The following is an 18135-nucleotide window of genomic DNA, read 5'->3' as shown; positions in this document are numbered from 1 at the left end:
CAGGTAGACCCATGTATATATATATACATATATATATATATATATATATATATATATATATATATATATATATATATATATATATATATATATATATATATATATATATATATAGATATATATATATATATATATATAAGTCCCATTCTATGAGTCTAATTCAGAAGATGGACTCAAAGGAAAGTCGAACTTCATATGATTGGGGTTATGACTGGGGATTGGAAAAGTTACTTTATTCCTCACTGTAGTGCAACCTCGGAGTTGGTATATATAACATGCAGGAGGTGGGGGGGGGGCTATAGTTCAACTATTTGTAAAGTCAATCATTTGGTCTCAACCATATGAAGTTCGACTTCCATTGAGTTAATCTTCTGAATGGTATATATATATATATATATATATATATATATATATATATATATATATATATATATATATATATATATATATATATATATATATATACATACATGTGTGACTATGAGGACTTAGTTGATGCACAGATGCTATAGACAGATATAGCTATAGCTATACAGATATAGCTATAGCTATAGATATAGATATAGCTATAGATATAGATATAGATATAGATATAGATATAGATATAGATATAGATATAGATATATGGTGGTATTCATAGTCCCAGGTTTCAGCTGAGCATTGTTATGCTAATAAAGTCAGTGGAGGTCCTACTAGCTGACTACAAAAATGCACAGGCATTTTGATAAACACATCTACCTATGGCAAACGTAAAAAATACTTGATGATAAGCATTATTAGAGACCCATTACATGGGTAGGGTGCCATGGACATTGGAGTATTACTGCAGTTTAAAGACATAAATATAAAAGGGCATCATTTGCATAAAAAATGTAAAGAACCCCAAACTGAGCAAATTTAACAGTTCCATATTACCTAGGGATTACTGAAGTTACAAGGTAAATTACTTAAGAAACTTCAGACTTTTTAAAGTATGAAAAAATATGGAAATTAATATAAAACCGTTCAAAATGTGGTATGTTTACTGAGTTCACTTCAAGAAATGTTTGTTTTATTCATACAATGGACATATTACAATACTGTAAGTTGTCAATTGTAAATAAAAAATAAGAGAGACTTTTCCAGATTTTTTTTTTTTTTTTAAATTCTTTTTATTTTATTATCATATAGACAAACAGTACAAACCACAGAAAGAAACTGTACAAACATCTACAAAAACTATAAACAACTATACACTGCCCAAATCAATAACAATATATACAACAGATAATGAACTAAAAAAGAAAGAAAAACGTTTCAGGTTAATAGACAATCAAAGAATACATTCCAAAAATTTTCAGAACAGAACTTGTGATTTCCTTTATAAAGGAGATATTTTTGCGCCCTTAACATGCCTAATTACCAATTCCTTTAGACCTTCCCATGTTTGTGCGGCTTGGCACTTCCAATGCAAAGAGATATAATATTTGATAAACATGATAATTGACATCACCACCTTGAGCTGAGCTCTAGGAATATTATCAGGAGGGATATGTAGTAAAGCAAATTGCAAAGAAAGTGTTGATTTCTCGTGACCCATTTTCTCCAAAATGACTTTAAGGGCGCACCACAGTCTGTACACACATTTACAACCCGGAAAATGTGGTATATATCGGCTACTTGATCCTTACAGAATGGACATAGAGACAATGAGTTGGGATAAATTTTATTAATAATTGCAAGTGTTAAATACGCATTGTTGGTGATCATTAGTTGCGTATAGAATAGTTTTTTTAAAAGGGATAAATTTAATACTTGAATTGAAAGCCTCTTTCATTTGTGCAGGAGTTATATTCGGGTCCTTATCCGACCAGAATTTAGAAAATACTGGCAAATTGTTAGATCTAATAGAGATTAAGAACTTGTAGACATTAGAAGTCATTTTCTTTTTTAGCAGAAGAAGTTTCCAAATAACCTTGGCAATTTCGATATTTTCCCTGGATAGAGACTTTTCCAGATTTAAGTTTTTTTTTTTCTCTGTTTTTTTGCTCGGACTGCCTTTTCCCACCTAAAAAGTGAATTTCTAACTGATCTGTGCTTTAAAAAGTTTAAATTGCATTTGCCTTCTGCTTTTTACAGTTTTTGCACTTGTTTTATATCAATTTGTCATTTTTGTACTGTATAACTGTTGTAGGCTACACACTAAATTGCGCTAGCCTGTTTAAAGCATTTACAGTGTTTTCTGTGTGTTTTTCTGCTGTTTCCTGAAAAAAAAAAAATTTCTGTTTTCCCACCTTTGCTGAACTAGATTAGTCCAGATTTCAGGTTTTGCTGAATTCCGGACTGTGGTACAGTTTCCTGTGTTGCCCATATCCTTACTTGGATAGGAGGAAGCTTCTCTGTTCACCCGTGAGAGTGGGGAGCTTTGAGCAGCCTATCTGTCCCTGAAGGAGTGGTCTCAGCCCTGAAACTAGTAGCTTATTGGCTGTTTTGGGTCAATTCCTATCTCTTTCAGTTTCCCTGCTTTAAAGCCCGCATTTGCTTGGTTTTGCACCAGTATACAACTCCGCACAGCTCCTCGTGGTGTCCTGCAGAGTGATACAGGCAACAGAGAGACCCAAGAGAGACTTTTCCAGATTTAAGTTTTTTTTTCTCTGGTTTTTTGCTCCGACTGCCTTTTCACGCCTGAAAAGTGAATTTCTAACTGATCTGTGCTTTAAAAAGTTTAAATTGCATTTGCCTTCTGCTTTTTACAGTTTTTGCACTTGTTTTATATCAATTTAAGTCATTTTTGTATTGTATAACTGTTGTAGGCTACACACTAAAGTGCGCTAGCCTGTTTATAGCATTTACAGTGCTTTCTGTGTGTTTTTCTGCTGTTTCCTGAAAAGAACAAAAAAAAAAAATAATATTCTCTTTTCCCGCCTTTGCTGAATTCGATTAGTCCAGATTTCATGTTTTGCAGAATTCCGGACTGTGGTATAGTTTCCTGTGTTGCCCATATCCTTACTTGGATAGGAAGAAGCTTCTCTGTTCACCAGTAAGAGTGGGGAGCTTTGAGCAGCCTATCTGTCCTTGGAGGAGTGGTCTCAGCCCTGAAACTAGTAGCTTATTGGCCGCTCTGGGTAAATTCCTATCTCTTTCAGTTTCCCTGCTTTAGAACCCGCATTTGTGTGGTTTTGCACGATTTTGCGCCTAGCGCAGCATTGGGAAGCGCCACTTAAACTGGTTTAAACTATTCCCGGCTCCACAAAGTCTGCTCTTCACTTTTTCCATTAGAACTGTTCTAAATCTCAAAGTAAGCACTCTGTTTTCATTCTAAAGCCCTGCAGGTGCTCGTATAAGTAATCTTATAAGTAAGCACTAATAAACTAAAGTACTACACCCTCTTATACTCCCTTTAAGTACTTGGCTCCCTATTGGTCCTTTTTGATCAGTCAAAAAGTAGTCCCTTATACTATTCTGGCATGTCCACAAGTCAATTTCTGGTTTACTCTCCAGTCCAGCTGGTGAATCTGGGAATCTTGAGGCAATGTTACAACTGCCTTATGTACACAGACCACCCTCTCCACCTCCCAACAAGCTGAAATATATGTGAGAGATGCAACTATATAGCCAAACTGGAGGCTGAACTCTCTCAACCCAATACTGGCGCAGTCAGTCAGGAGGAGAAGGTAACCACACACACCACAAATCCAGTCTCACATAGACCTATCACAACAGAAAAACAAACACATAAACACACAAAAACATACTCGGAGGCTCTAAATAAAAATCTGCCCAAGCAGCAGAGACCTCCAAAGCAGACATCCAAGCAACCGCTACCCCACAACAATACCCACATATCACATAGTTCACAAAGTCAGTGTGCCACACAGTCACAGCCCTTAAGGCTAAACAACACACCTAATACACTTGTAATAGGTGACTCAGTTGTCAGACACACTAACGTCCCACTCACCAGGCTGAACAAGGAGAAGGTCACTGTAAGCTGCCTGTCGGGTTCCAGGATCCGCCACATAACACAGGCACTCAGGTCACTCCAAAGCAAGTACAAATATGACTCTGTGATTGTCCATGCTGGTGTGAATGACCTGAGACTTACCTCCCTGGACTACATGAAAAGAGACATAGAGGAGCTGTCTGATCATGTAGCCCAGGCCGGTATGACCCTGACCTTGAGTAGCATCTTACCCTCACCAAGAATGATGCCACAGTATAAAGACAAAATGATCAATTTTAACAATTGGCTAAAGTATTGGTGTCATTCAAAGGGGATCCAGTGTATGTCAGCCTGGGATGACATGCTCGACAAGCCATGTTGCTTCGCTAGGGACGGCTTGCACCTGTCACCCCTGGGCTTTCAAATACTGGCTAAGGCTCTTGCCACCCCCCATAGTGCCTTTTTTAGGCAAGGCTCAAAAGACAAACCCACCTCTATAGACAACACAAAGAAAAAGAAACTAAGGGTAATGCTGCTCAACGCTAGAAGTCTAAATCTCAAGATGCACACACTCGAGGCTCTCCTCAGTATGGAGAATATCAATATCTGTGCAGTAACAGAAACCTGGTTCAAGGCTCCTGAGAGCAGCCCAGCACTACCAGGTTATACCTCATACCATGCTTTTCGGCCCCAAAACTCGGACCGAACCACAAAAGGAGGGGGAGTATCCATATTCATCAAAGATACCCACACCTCCAGATTAGTGGCACTGCATGAAGCATCAGAGACCATCCATGTGCAACTAACAGTGGGCAAAACTGCCTTTCAGTTTGTAGCCTGCTACAGGCCACCCTCCCAAACTCAGGAACCCCACTCGGCCTTCCTGAGAACACTGGAGAATATGAAGGTCTCTCCAAACACCATTACAGTGGGTGACTTCAACTACCCAAACATAGACTGGGAGCACTACTCAAGCCCCAACACCCTCGCCCAACGGTTCCTAGAATTTATAAACTCAAATGCTATGGAACAACTGGTCACCACTCCCACAAGAGGGGAAAACATATTGGACCTGATCATCACCAACATGGGGAATCTATGTTCCATACCAGAGGTATACCCCTCATTGGTAAGATCTGACCATAAATTAATCTCACTTGACATCCATATCCCGTCCCCACCCCCAGCCAAGGAAACCACAGTGAAGAACTTCTCAAAAGCAAACTTCACACTTCTCAAAACCAAGGTGGAATCCTTCAAAGCCCCCAGAGCCAGTGGAAAATATGGCCCAAACCGCAGAATCCTTTACAAACGCTTTCTATGGACACCTACAGGAATGCATGGATCATGCTATCCCAAATAAAACCAAGACTCATTCCTCCAAAGGCAGGAGACCTGTCTGGTGGACCCCAGCCATACATAAGCTGTATAACAGAAGGAGGAAGCTACTTTATGATAGAGCAAAATCCCAAAAAGGGAAGGCATCTCTGATCAGTACTAGCAAGAAACTACGATCCCTCATAAAATGATCTAAGGCCAGCTTCGAAAGAAAAATTGCACAAGATGCTAAAGATAATCACAAGGCCTTCTTTAGTTATGTCAGGAACCTGGTTGGCAACTCCCAGATATGCTCTGAGTTAGTTCAAAATGAGAAAAAATACACTGAACCCACAGACATTGCCAACATCCTGGCAGACAGGTTCAGTGCAAACCCCCCCCCCCAAAAGAGCAAATGTCTATCCCAACAGAGTGTAGCCTCCCTGACATCACAGATGCACAGGTGAGAGCTGCTTTCTCCAAAGCAAAAAACACAGCATCAATGGGACCGGACAGTGTCCCGGGCTGCGTCTTACATGAACTCCAAGCAGAACTGAACCCTAACATAAAGTCACTGTTCAATCTCAGCCTTACTACAGGATATGTACCCAAGGAATGGCGTACAGCAACAGTGGTCCCACTCCACAAAGGTGGTGCCACATTGGACCCCGGAAACTATCGTCCTATAAGCCTGACTAGCCTGGTCTGCAAAGCTATGGAGCGTATCATCATGAAACTCATAAACAAAGACATTGGGAACCTCCAAACACTGGATCCTACCCAATTCGGCTTTGTTAAGGGCAGATCTTGCCTCTTGAACCTGGTCAACTTCTTTGAAACAGTCACCAAGGCCATAGATGAAGGGAAGGTAGTCCACACAGCCTACTTGGACCTCGCAAAAGCCTTTGACACAATATCCCACTCGGGCATCATAAGTAAGGTCACCAGCTTAAATATCAACCCCTATGTCACAAGATGGGTTGCAAACTGGCTCAGAGATAGAACCCACATGGTCAGAATTGCAGGTGCCATGTCAGACTCTAAACCAGTTACAAGTGGCATCCTACAATGCTCAGTCCTGGGACCTCTCTTGTTCGGTATATATTTCTCTGAGGTACAGGCTAACATGGGAGGACTATGGCTGACCAAGTTCGCAGATGACTGCAAACTGGGTGCCATAATCGACTTGCTGACTGACACAAGCATCCTCCGAAAGGGTCTCACAGAGACGGATAACTGGTGCCAGAGCCATGGCCTAAAGCTAAATGCCAAAAAGTGCATAGTCATCCCCTTTGGGAAAAACAAAGTGCCCACAAATTACCACATAGTTGGTAATCCATTAAGTACGGAAGACGTAATTAGGGATTTGGGGACCCAAGTAGATAGCAATCTCTCCTTTGACAATCATGTTGCCAAAGTGGTTAGAAAGACTTTCTATATAGCCCACTTTATCACGAAAGGGTTCAAATCTAGAACAAGAGAGGTCATTGTGCCCCTCTACTCATCACTCATCAGGCCCATAATTGAATACAATGCCCCATTTGGGATGTACCTTATCCGACACCTTCAGCAAATGGAAAGACCCCAAAAGTACCTCGCCAAGAGGATCAAGGGACTCAAACAGATGCCCTACGCAGTTAGGCTAAAGAAACTCCAGCTCTACTCAGTTGCTTACCACCTACTCAGAGGCGATCTATGCCTGACGTATAAAGCCACGTCCAACCCAGAATTAATGGACATGCTCCACCTCAGGAAATCCAAATCCCTTACAGCTACACACTCCAGGGACTTAAACCTCAGCACAGAAATAAATAGGACATGCTGGAGGGACAGATTCATATCCCAGAGGCTCCCCTCACTCTGGAACAAAATCCCAATCCATGTTAGGCAGAGTCCCTCAATGACCCTCTTCAAGAGAAATCTTGACGAGTGGATGGGAGATCGTAGGTTTACCCCTGGGATCTCTTCTGTGTCCCTACTAGACAGAGGCACAGTAAACTAACCTCAAAAGGGCTATCTTCTGTGACCTACTATACAGAGGCACAGTCAACTAATCTAAAAGGGTGGCGAAAGCCAAACACACTCTGGCTAGGCTTATAAATGCCCTAGGGCAGATAGCCTAGTATCAACCTATGAACCTATGAACCTAATAAATCAGCAGTGGAAATGATTAATGATCACTGAGAAAATGTACATTGGTATCTTTTAGTTATTCTGCATACAGATTGAAGCATACTTCTCAACCATACTGAATTCCTCAGTATTTACTGACTCTGATGGCAAAATAATAGGGTGGTATGAATTCCCGAGTGGCCCCTTCAATTCCCAATTTTTTTTTTTTATTTTAAAGTTGAGCTGTGGTTGTGTTTACTTGTTAATTTGAATAGCAGCACTGCAACACTGCAGCGAGTGTGAACAGAGCTGTTTATTATTTAATTTAAGTTCTGTCAACTTCTATAGTGCGTGCTGATGAGGGAATGCAGGTGAGGTGACTGGAATCAAGACTGGTTCGGTGCCATCCCCCTGTCAGTGTGCATTAAAAGACAAAAAATAATAATTTAGCCTGTGTATGTTTTATTTTCAAAGAATTAAAGTTTAACAAAGAACTTGAAAAATGTGTTTCAGGGGAATGAATTTGAAAGAGGGGGTTGTGCTGCGGCTGTTAAAGTATCCAGCCTTGCAAAAACATATGATTGACTGTCATTGACATTCCCTGGGATTCAATAAAGCTTACATGGTGTGTAAGAATAGTGCAGCCGCTCCTGCATGGAATATGGCCTCCAAGCGATCCAGTAAACAAGCCAGGGGACATGCATGAGTTTCGCAGCACTATTCCTGCATGGACACTACTGAATAATGCTAATTACCTCATTTGCTGGTAAAAACCATGCAAATGAGGTAAATTAGTGATTCAGTAAGCAGACAGGCATCCGTGCAGGAATAGTGCTACCTGCAGAAATGTATTCTCCACTAGCCAAATACATTTTTGCAAAAACCAAAACAGAGGCATGACAGCTCAAATAAAAGCATGTATTATAATCTTTAGGCATGATAATGGCCAAATATAATGCCATTGGCATGGAAAAGTGTTGCGAAATTACAAAAACAAAAAGTTTTTTTGGCCGATCTCAGCCATTTAAGCATAGGGCAGCGGTGCGCAAACGGGATTGTGCCAAAAATGTGAAAAAGAAGTTGAAAAGGCAATTTTAAGTGAAATCTACATTTTGCCATTATAGTCTATGGCATGCAGAATCAAAACAATACCAGGGAGCAGTGGTTGCTAAGGGGAAAGGCTCTGGTGTAGTGCAGTAACTAGGGATTAAAGCAGTGGTGTATGCTAATGAGGGAAATTTACTGAATCACAAAAAGATTCTAAGTGCCAAATTGCACCTAACTGTGTAGGTGCTATAAGGCAGTGGTGTAAGCAGGTGGATCAGCAGATATGTGTGTCATGCTTTGTGTAAGCACATTGGAGCTCCACGGCTCCTGGATAAGCTTAGCTAAGCGGGGGGGGGGGGTGTCTGAGGCTGTATTGATTTATTCCACAAAATGAAGAGCATGTTTGTGTCCACAGATGGAAATTTCACAGTGTTTACATTAGCTAAACGGGTTTGCGTGGTGCGCATCGGGTCTAAAACAAAAAACAAAAAAAAAAAAAACCAAACAAAAAAACGGAAATAGCAGGACTGCTTACATTTGGACACCAGGTTTGCGTGGCATGCCTCGGGGCTTAAAAGGGCAGAAATGGGAATTGAAAAAAAGGAAAATAGCAGAATAAAAGCAATCAAGTACAAATTACATAGCTAGCAAGTGGAATGCATCATAGTCAGCCAATCATACATGCAGCATCTGCAGCACAACAGTATAAACTATGCAAACACCTTACAGTCTGGTTTTCCCACAAACATTGGTATAGACATGCGGGGGAAATTTAACCAAATACAGGTTAGGGGCTGCCATTGCTTTCATCCATCAGTATGTGCTAGGGGCTGTGGGTGGTGAGCAGGATAATGCTGACAACCATCACAGACCGAGGAGGAGGAGAAGAGTGTTCAGACCCATGATAACTTACCAGGGACTACATAATCTGGAGATAGTAGAGTGCTACAGGATGGACAGAGACATACTGCAACAAATCATTGAGCTGTACTGACCTCAACTCAGACCCAGAGCCTACAGAGGGGAACCCATCCCAGTGGATACCAGGGTATGTGTAGCCTTAAGAATACTAGCTACAGGTACTTTCCAAAGACCTACTGGGGACATCATGGGGGTCTCACAGGCATTTGCATCCAGGGTACTCCACCAGTTTCTGGATGCCATGCTACCACATGCTGGTGAGCACATTTATTTCCCAAACACCTGTGAGAGAGGACCAGCATTATGCGTCTCTTCCACCATGTAGCAGAATAGCCATAGGTACTGGGTGCAATAGACTGCACGCACACCCCCATCAAAGCACCACTCTGTGAACAGGGTAGGGTTTACATAAACTGTAAGGGCTTCCCCTCCATCAACTGCCAGGTTGTGTGCAATGCCCAAGGCATTATCATGAATGTGTGTGCTGACAGCCCAAGAAGCTATCAAGACTCCCACATCTAGCATTTGTCACAGCTGTACCAGGCATTTGCCAGTGGGGGCATCTCATATGGCCATTTGGTGGGGAATGCTGGCTATGCACTGGAGCTGTGGATGATGACACCCATCAGAAATGCAGACACACACACACAAGAATGCTATAATGAGGCACACGCACAAACAGGATTATAACAGAGCATGTGCTTGGGATGCTCAAGTCACGGTTCCACTGCCTTGACATATCTGTTGAAGACTTGCAGTACTCTCCAGCCACATGTGCACACATGTTCATAGCATGTGTCATGCTACACAATATGATCCTGTGGAAACAGCTGCAGAAGGAAGAGCATGAGGAATGGCCACACAGCCCGCCACCATTACCAAGGTCCCCACAGGCACAAAGGGACTCAGAAGAGGAAGCCTCTGATCCTGCTCCCATAGGCAGATGGAGGTGTTCCCAAAATGCCCAGGCCTTGGTAAAGGGGCAATGCATAGCACAAACACTGACACTGTAGGGACTGACACTTCTCTCTGACTTGCACACACAGTAAAATGGATGACACATACATCACATCACCTGGAACTTACCATGTATGTAGTGTGTTGTGTGCATCCAACATAGGCAGCCCTTAAGCACCGTCCTCACAACTGCCACAGGCACAAGGTAAGTCAGTCTTCTTAACAATAAATTAATGTATTACTATGTTTTGGTAGCATATCTATGAAAATGCTGCATGCATGCAAGGGAATAGGATGGTCTACTCGGAGGGCAACAGACAACTGACAGCTATGTGGGACACCTGGAAATGTCTACACAATACTGGCTTCCCCACACTATGCAGTATCATTTAAGGTGACAAATCCCACTGCAGTATATGTGGGGGGCAAACTAAGAGGGGGTCATAGGTCACATGCATGGATGTCACTGTGTGGATCCCTTACTCACTCCCAAACTCACACAGCAAGTCAGCCATAGAAAACCATGAAGGAATGTTTGGCAAAGGCACACAAATGGCGACAAGGATGGAATACCCCCCTACAGACTTGCACAGTGATATCACAGCAGGCCTTGCAGTTGCAGTAAGACTCTCTGAAGGGTAAGAAGTCTGAAACTCAATTGTATGGCATTACAATCTAACCTGTGGTGTCTAGTGATATGCCTCTATTCTCCGAGACAGGGCACAATACTATGCTAAATGGAACCAAATATAAAGACAAATATCAGCACAGTCCATCCAAATGTGTACTTTTGACAGTTGTGCCCCCCACACCCATATTTACATAGAACTGCAGTAACATGTAAGTTTGTAGGGTAATAGCAACATAGCACACATTGCCAGGGCTGTCCCAATCAACATGATAACTTGCATGTCCACAATATGCAGGGGTCAATGAGCTATGCATATGTGTGAGGAATAATTGTCAGGGTGTGGGCAGCAACTTCTCATGGCTGTTGAGTCATACTGGCGTAGGTACATTACTGTGGTAGACAGGACCATGTACTATGAAATTCAGTGCCAACTATATTGCATGTCAACTACACATACAGTGGGAGTTGTACACACTGTCCAGGTGTCAATATCCATTACTGCCGGGAAGTTGGATAGGTCATGTACAGGGAGCCACACATATGAAAAGTACACAGGCTGGAGTAACCTACATATCATAGTATACTCACCATATCATACCTCATAACTGTACAGACCTTTTGCAAAGTGTACACAGGTTTGCATCATATCTGTGGTGTCTTTATTTTGAAGTAGTTGTCTGGCAAATCACTGGCAAACCACAAAAGTCTAAAGTCAGAAAATATTGATGGATTGCTATGTCTCAGACCTCATACCTTATAGAAAACAGCACGCTAATGCTAAATCTGTTATTGTATCACCCTTACAGGTTTGTAAGGCCAATAGTTACAATGGTCTGTATATTTAGGCCTTTGTCACTCAATTACTCATGGCTTTGTCCAGATGCCTAGTTCATATATGTGTAGAGAGGTATGGTGCCTAGTAGCACAGCAGGGTGTTCTGTCACTTACCATTGTCACCTCGGGTGGGGGGGGTCCACTGCCTGGCGGTCAGGGAACATAAGAGTGACAGAACACACTGGCTTGCTATAGAGGGCCTGCAGCAGTCTCACATGGCCTACAGGCCTCTGGCAAAAGCCCATGCCTCACCCATAGTGCCTTTGTAGGGATTCTCATGGGGTCCATACTACCAACATACCACAGTCAACAAAGTGCAAATGTAAGGCCATGTTGCTAAATACTGGTAGCATACCTCTCAAACGTGTAGAGGAAGAAATCTGGGCAAAGCCATAAATAATGGTGGGATAAATGCCCAACTATAAGGACGCATTTGAAATATTGCTCTCATAATGTTAGACAGTTGATAGAATAAAAGGGGATGTATAGTAGCATGGATGTCATGAAGGGTGTGAAGTCTGAAACTGTAATGTTCTGTCAGTATTCCCTGACTGCAACCATGAGTGATTTGCAATAAATGTCCTAGAAAATCACAATGTTTAGGGAAAACAAACAGATATATGTGGCATACATCTGGATAATTTGTGAGATTCTGTACAGTTGACAGGTATTGCCACACCAGGATATGATCTGTCAAGTAAGAAGAAAACTGCACAACCAGGAGATCCCCAACCAGCATATCACCAAGGTGCTGTACCTTTTACAAAACTTCAACAGTCAATTGCCTGCAGCCACACCTCCCAACTGTCCGGATTGTGCAAGAATGTCTAGCCTTTACCTCATAATATAGGTCTGTCCATCATCCATCTTGTATTTCACTGGTAAATAACTGTGATGATCTGATTATATCTGTCAACAGGTGATGACACAATACAGTACAGTGTCAAACATTACATATGTCAGAAAATGTCTGCTAAAACAAACCCTGTCACTCAAGCAACTCATACATTGATAAGAGCAATAGTTGCAGTACCACCCTATGTTTGGTCCATTGTTTCCCCATATTGGCGGCCTATCTCCAGATATCTTGCACAAACAGTTTGCAAGGTATGGCTGTAGCACACAAGACACCAGGCTGGAGTACAACTGTCCCTGGAATGGATTCCCACACTTACTATAGAAGGTCATACTGAGCATGCTACTACACTTGGAGAAGTGAAGCCCATGTCTAAAACCACATTGAACTATATATCTCTGTATTGTGCAAATGTCTTTGCAACAGCTACGCAAACCTAACTGTCTCCACACACACACACACACACACACACACACATCAGACAGAATCACCCACAGCTAGCTGTAGGTGGAACATATGTGGTATATCTGGATCTGATGTGTGTGATACACACACATACATATGGGCAACATATTTCAATATGTCAAGCATACGCACACATAGACATGAGGAAGAGAGGGACAGACAGAGACAGAGTGAGACACACAGGGAGACAGACACAGACAGTGAGTCATACACAGGAATAACCTGTATGGCATTGAGTGATGTCCTGCTGCAGAAAGTTGAATACAAGTTGTAAACACTAGCATGTGCCAGCATGAAGATGAGATTCATTGTCTGATGGTACTGAGGTGAGGGTTGGAATATCACATCACCTTTGTGTGTGTGTGTGTGTGTGTGTGTGTGTGTGTGTGTGTGCATGTGTGCATGCTTGTGTGTGTGTGTCTGTGTGTGCATGTGTGTGTGTGTGTGTGTGTGTGTGCGTGTGTGTGCGTGTGTGTGCGTGTGTGTGCGTGTGTGTGTGTGTGTGAGTGTGTGTCTGTAGGTCTAAGTATTATGATGCCTTACCCACCCAGTACACTTCCCATTGCCAAACTTTACAACATCTAACAGTGTCATTCACCTTAGAAGTACCTTTGGACTAGTTTTAGTCCTGTAAGCTCTATAGCAATTGCGATAACTGTGTAACACTATCATACAAATAACTAGATAGGTAGGGGTACTGATCAAAGTCCCAGTGTATATAACCATGTGTGTGTTTGTCTGTGTGTGTGTGTGTGTGTGTGTGTGTGTGTGTGTGTGTGTGTGTGTGTGTGTGTGTGTGTGTGTGTGTGTGTGTGTGTGTATACCCAGTACACCTCCCATTGCCCTACTTAACAAGATCTGCTGATGTCATTCACTGTAGAAGTACTGTTGGACTGGCCTCTACCCTATAAGCTCTGTGGTGTGAGCGATAAATGCATAACAGTATAGTACAAATTACTATTTTAGTAAGGGTTCTAATCACAGTCATGGCAAATGTAAAAGTATGCATGCTTGTAGGTTAAAGGTTTTGAGCCCAGTCACACCCAGTACACTTCCCATTGCCCTACTTTAGCAGTTCTGCTGATGTCAGTCACCATAGAAGTACCTTGGGCAGCTCTCAATCCCATAAGCTCTGTGGCATGTGCGATAACTGTGTAACACTATGGTACAAATAACTACTTAGATAGGGGTTCTAATATCAGTTCTGGCAAATATAAAAGTGTGTGTGTGTTTGTAGGTTAAAGATTTTGAGCCCAATCACATCCAGCGCACCTCCCATTGCCCTATTTTAGCAGTCCTGCTGCTGTCAGTCACCTTAGAAATACCTTGGGCAGCCCTCAACCTCATAAGCTCTGTGGCACATGTGATAACTGTGTAACACTATAATATAAATAACTAATGAGATAGGGGTTCTAATCTCAGCCCTGGCAAGTGTAAAGGTGTGTGTGTTTGCAGGCAAAATATTTTGAGCCCATTCACGCCCAGTATACTTCACATTGCCCTTCTTTAGCAGTCCTGCTGATGTCAGTCACCTTAGATGTACCTTTGGGCAGCCCCTCAGCCCCATAAGCTCTGTGGCATGTGCGATAACTATGTAACCTATAGTAAAATAACTAGTTAGGTAGGGGCTTTAATGTCAGTTCTGGCAAATGTAAAAGTGTGCGTGCGTGTTTATAGGTTAAGGATTTTGAGCCCATTTGCACCCAGTACACTTCCCAATGCCCTACTTTAGTAGTCCTGCTGATATCAGTCACCTTAGAAGCATCTTTAGGCAGCATTCAGCCCTATAATGTCTGTGGTACATGCGATAATCGTGTCACACTATAGTACAAATGACTAGTTAGGCAGGAGTTCTAATCTCAGTTCTGAAAAATGTGTGTGTGTGCATATGTGTAATTTAAAGTATTTTGTTGCCTATCTCACCCATTGCATCACCCATTGCCATACTTTACAAGGTCTGGTAATGTTCCTCACCTTAGAACTACCTTGGGGCAACCATCACCCTATAAGCTCCCTGTTGTGTGCAATAAATGCATAATGCTGTAGTAGCAGTAACTAGATAGGTAGGGGTTCTACTCTCTGCCCTGACAAATGTGTGTGTGTGTGTGTGTGTGTGTGTGTGTGTGTGTGTGTGTGTGTGTGTGTGTGTGTGTGTGTGTGTGTGTGGAGGTGTGTGTGTTGTGTAAGAATCATATCCATTGGGGGGTGGGTTTTGCAATTTTTTGCTGTCACCCACACATCCCAATGTCCACTTTTACAAGGCCCACTATTGCTATCCACTGAAGAGGTAGCAGTAGACACTCTGCAGCCCAATAAGCTCTGTGCCACATGCAATAATTATGTAACAGTCGGGAAAAAAATAACAACATAGGTGGCCTTCTAATCCGTGGATACCATTCTTCACTCAGGAATCATAGACAAACACACTCAGCTAGGCTTCAACCCCTATATCACTTGGTGGCTTGCAAAGTGGCTCACAGATATTACCCACAGTGTGAAAGCAGCAGACTCCATGTCAAACTGCCAACCAGGAATGAGTGGAGTCCCACAGAATTTGGTGCTGTTTCCCCTTGAGTTCAGGATCCACACCTCTGATGTCCATCCCAACACAAAGGGACTCTGGCTGACAATGTTTGCAGACAACTGCAAGGTGGGTACTATTATTACCTCCCCACATGATGTTGACATCCTACACAAAGGCCTCACTGAGACGTATGACTGGTGTCAGAACCCTTGACTTTACTTCAGTGCCAGAAAATGTGCTGCCATCCCCTTTGGGAACAACATGGTTCCCATGAAGTAATACACTGATGGTAGTCTACTGAACACTGACATTGTTATAAGGGAACTGGGAACACAGGTTGACAGTGAGATCTCTGTTGACCACCATGGTGTCACTGTGTTCAGAAAGTCCTTCTATGTGTCACATCTCCTGACTAAGGGTGTTGCATCCAGGAAGTAAGAGGTTATTGTCTCCCTGTACTCTCCCCTCATTAGGCCAATCAGTGAGTGCAATGGCCCATTTGGCATGTACCCCACTGGATACCTGCAATAACTGGAGAGGCTGCAAAAGTACCTCACAAAGAGGATCCTAGGCCTTAAACACATGCCCTATATGGGCAGACTCCAATAACTCCAACTATTCTCTGTCTCATATTGGCTACTTAGAGGCGATCTTTGCCTGACTTACACAGCCATGTCTGAACCAGCTCTGTCAGGAATGCTACATCTGAAGAAATCCCAATCCCTCCGCACCACATGCATCCATTCACTCCACATGCCCCAGAGACCTCAACCACATTTCACAATCAACAGAACATGCTGGAGGGACAGGTTCACAACCCAGAGACTGCCCATGCTATGGAATAAACTTCACATACATGTCAAGCAGAGCACATCACTGGCCCTCTTCAATAGAAATCTAGATGAGTACATGGGGAATAGAAATCCCACCCCAGGGATCACTCCAGTGGCTATACTCATTAGATACACTGGGGACTATCATCATGTAGCATGATGCCAGGGTATTCCCATGGGCAAGGCTTGTAAAGGCTCCATAGCCAGTCGCCTAGTACTGGTAAATGTGTATGTGTGTGTGTATAAAAGTGTTTTTGAGTAAGCAAACATGGGTGAAAGTAGGTTGAGGCCCTTCTCACCCAGTACACCTACCAATGGCATACCTTACAAGGGCTGATGATGTTATTCACTACACAAGTACCTTGGAACACTCATCACCCTATAAGCTCTGTGGTGCATGCAGTAACTGCATAACACTATAGTACCAATGACTACAGAGGTAAGGGTTCTAATATGATTCCTGGCAAATGTGTGTGTAAGTGCTTGTAAGTATTATATTTTTAGAATACATCATTTTGAGGCCTCACTCTCCCAGTACACTGCCCATTGCCATACTTTGGAAGGGCTGGTGATGTTGTTCACTTTAGAAGAACTGTGGGACACTCTTCACCCTATAAGCTCCGTGGTGCATGTAATAAATGCATAATGCTTTATTAGCAATAACTAGATAGGTATGGGTTCTAATCTCAGTCCTTGCAAATGCATGTGTGTTTATAAGTGTGTATGTTTGTAGGATACATCATTTTGAGGCCTCACTTTCCCAGTACACTGTCCATCACCATACTTTAGATGGGCTAGTGATGTTGCTCACTTTAGAAGAACTGTGGGACACTCTTCACCCTATAGGCTCCGTGGCAAGTGTGATAAATACATAACACTGTATTTGCAATAACTAGATAGGTAGGTGTTCTAATCTCAGTCTTGGCAAAAAGTGTGAGTGTGCATACTGTATGCTGTGTATGTGTTTGAGTGAGAACTATATCCATTGTGGGGGTGTATTTTAGGTCATGGTACTCCCATTACACTTCCCATGGTCTACTTTATAAGGCCTGCTGTCTTCATCAACCATAGAGGTATTTGTTCACACTCTTCTTCCCAATAAGCCATGTGCCGCATGCAGGAACTAAGTAACAGTATGGACTGACCAACAAGATAGCCAGGGCTGATAATCTCAGCCCAGGCAAATTTGTGTATGACCATATTTGTGTGTGTAAGTGTGTGTAACTGTAGGTCCAAGTATTTTGGGTCCAGTCTCACCCAGTAAATAACTCATTGCTATACTTTGCAAGGCCTGGTGATATTGTTCATAGGTTCATAGGTTAGTACTAGGCTAAATGCCCTTGCGAGCCATTTTAAGCCTAGCCAATTATCCCCTGTGAGATTCAAACCCTGTACCTTGTGTTTGTAAGGCAAACACCTTAACCATTAGGCCACCCTCCCAACCCAAATAAGCAGCCTCTGCAAGTTTCAAACCCAGGACCCTGTACACTACAGTCACAGTAGTTAACCACCCTGTAAGCTTTGTGGCGCATGTGATAAATGCATAAGGGTCTATATTAGAACATTGAGGTTTCAAACCTTCGAATGTTCTAATATCGAACCCTATGCAGCAAAAGCTTAAAATATTAAAGCAACATAAACCCAAATTTTTTCCTAGGGAAAGAATTCAGTTGTCTGTTTCTGTTGCTTCTGTATTTTCAGCACTGTGGTGGAAAG

Source organism: Protopterus annectens, chromosome 2.part0, assembly GCF_019279795.1.
Source record: "Protopterus annectens isolate FY-2018-M chromosome 2.part0, PAN1.0, whole genome shotgun sequence".
Classification (NCBI taxonomy): Eukaryota; Metazoa; Chordata; order Ceratodontiformes; family Protopteridae; genus Protopterus; species Protopterus annectens.
This window is presented reverse-complemented; position numbering follows the sequence as displayed.